At 44.0% G+C, this 2,798-nt stretch overlaps 1 pseudogene; it reads right to left on the bottom strand.

Moving 5' to 3' along the window:
• Window positions 1–754: 754 nt before the first annotated feature.
• LOC134484223 (alkaline phosphatase, tissue-nonspecific isozyme-like) lies at window positions 755–1,444 on the bottom strand (annotated as a pseudogene).
• Window positions 1,445–2,798: the final 1,354 nt, after the last annotated feature.

Genomic DNA, 2,798 nt, shown 5'->3' with positions numbered 1-2,798 from the left:
CCATTCTCGAATTGCCATAATCGGGGGCACAGAAACAGTGGATCACAGCTGGTATTCAGTGACCCCCACCTTGTCTGGCAGAACCCTGACATCTCTGCCCTTGCCCTGACTTCAGTGCCTTCCTGCGCAATGAGCTTATTTTGCTCATTCCCACTAACACCAAAGACTCAGCTCTGGCCTCAGAAATATTTGGGACATTTTATTTAAATGTCTTGTTTTCCCTTTTAACCAAAAAAAACAATTTTTGTTTCTATTCCAAACAGTAGAGCCACTTCCAAGAAGGGTTGCCCAGTGTCTTTAAAACTGTGATTGGGAGAGTGAAGGAGAGAGATGGGGGGAGGGGAGTAGAGAGAGTGGGTGTGTCTGTGGTGTGTGTCTTGCCCTGCAGACCTGGTCTTCCCTCCAGAGAAGGTTGGGCTTAAGGACTGGCTGTGACTATGGGGCTAAGTGTTCCAGAGGAAAGGAATCCGGGAGAGGTCAGATCTGGAATCCATGGAGGTTGCAGGGGATGGAGAATATATATTTAGTAGAAAAATAAGGTGTTTTGGGAATCTGCAATCTGTCCTGACTGCCCAAGAGAAGAAACCAGTCCTGCTGGCCAAAGGGCAGTGAGTACAGAATAAAGGCAGAGCCAAGAAGCTGGGCCATGAAGGATTCTGTACTCAACTGGTGCAGGTAGCAAACTCCTTTTCTTGCTTGAGGTTGCCTGGGCCATTCCATTGAGTTTGGGATGCTAGGTGGAAGGCTACAAAGGAAGAGGAGCTGGCTATCCATTGTGGGCTCATAGGATCTGGACCCTCAAAATGGTGCACTGGGGAAGCAGAGCCAATGGAAGCCACAGGTCCCCTGGGGAGGGGCTGCCTGCAGAGCCTACCCAGGCACAGTAGTCAAGCAAAGCTGGCCCCAATGGAGGAGGCATACACCATCATGTGAGGAATATTTTTCTGCTTAGGGACTCTGAGGCAGATGTGCAATAGGGCCCTTGGCTTCTTGTCCATGTCACTCATCATGGGAGCTAGATCAAAGATGGAGTTTTGGCCTACAGTCAAGGCACCTGCCTTTCTGATGGCCTGGTCCACCACCACTGCAGTACCTGCTTGGCTTTGCCCTCATGGTGCCCATGGTCCATTCTGCCTTCTTCCATTAGAAAAAAGCCTTTGGGATCTTTTGTCAGGATCTGGAGCGTAACTTTATACCAATCAGAGAATGAAGGTTCAGTCAGGTTGTTTCAACTTTACTGCATGTCCCTGGGCTCAAGACACCTATGAGGTAGTCCACTCTGGAGGGTTCAAGGGGCAGCAGTTCAGTGTAGTTCCAGACATAGTGGTAATATTTATGTCTGGGTTTGAAGTTCTTCCAAATGCTGTTGAGGACCAGACCTTCCAGCCTTCTGCCCCTGGTCTTCTCATCTAGTTCATATTCCACATCAGTTCTTCGGGTACATTTAATTCCAACTGCCATCCATGATCAACTTGGAGAGGGCCACAAAGGGGAACTTGTCCATCTCCAGCCATGTCTCCTCCCCCTTTCTCCTCCCTGTATTGTGGTGTAGCTGGCCCATCAGGATGAGGGCAGCCATCAGTGTGTAGATGCCCATGCTGTCTCCCAGGAACATGACATTCTTGGCCATATTGGTGTTGAGCTTTTGTAGTTTCAGGGCAATTTTCAAGGTCTCTTGGGGTTGTTGTCGCCAGTAATTGAGGTCTTTTTCTGTCATAAAAGTGGTGGTAAGGCAGATGGGCATTGCTCGAAATGGTGAGATCATGGCATACCCCAAGATTCGTACCTTGCTAGAACCCAGATTGGTGGGAAGAGGTGAGCTGGCTGTTTCATCTGTTAATTGAAGTTCCTATCCTGCAGGCACTCCTGAGGAGGGTCTGTCCCAGTGGTAGCCCTAGGGAGCACAGTGTTGGGAGCATACTCTGGTGGCTACCTCTCATGGAAGCCAAGCCTGCACCTGCCATCATTCTCTTTTTCTTAATCTCATAAGAAAGTTACTTGCTACTGATATTAATCTCAAACTGGAGCTATTTGCTATTAACATTAAAGTCAGATCATTTACCTCGAAACATTTTATCTATTAGCATTGACTCCAGTAAGGGTGTTCCTATCTATCTCTCTTCTTCTACTCCTTAGCGCTAGTGTTGTTTTCAAATAATTTTTCTCCTTATGTTTGGTTTGATCAATGCAAAAACAGTTTATGGCCACATTTTTCACGTTGATTATGCCAAAAATCTCTAATGAAAAATATATTCATTTAAAGATTGCAAGAATAGTTATGTGTGATTTTTCAGCTCACTTAAATGGAAGTTTCTACTATTAGACCAGCACGTTTTTCTTCTATTCCTAACGTTTAGCATCTGATAGTCATTACTTTTATCTGAGCTACTATGAGTTCAAACTTACAATATTGCATTTTATAGGTGAGATCATGAAATACTTGGCTTTCTGTGCTTTGCTTGTTTCACTTAGCATAAGATACTTTATTTAGGTCAAAACATTTTATAAATGCTATGGTATCTTTTATAAATGCCATGGTATCCTTTTAAGTATGTGGGCTTATTTGCAGTGTTTTTCTTTGTTATACCTCGGTTGACAAATACTTGGGATATTTCCATAGAGGGTACTGTGGATAATGTTATGAATATGAACATGCATATAAGTCATTAAACTAAAATGATTTCATATATATACTCAGAGGTGGGATTGTTAGTTTTTATGATGTTCTAGCCCATTCTTTTGCTGTAATAAAATACTCCAAACAAAAAGTAATTTAAGAGAGGAAAGGATTTGTTTGC

This window comes from Rattus norvegicus, chromosome X (genome assembly GCF_021556685.1).
Source record: "Rattus norvegicus strain SHRSP/BbbUtx chromosome X, alternate assembly SHRSP_T2T, whole genome shotgun sequence".
Lineage (NCBI taxonomy): Eukaryota > Metazoa > Chordata > Mammalia > Rodentia > Muridae > Rattus > Rattus norvegicus.
This window is presented reverse-complemented; position numbering and strand designations above follow the sequence as displayed.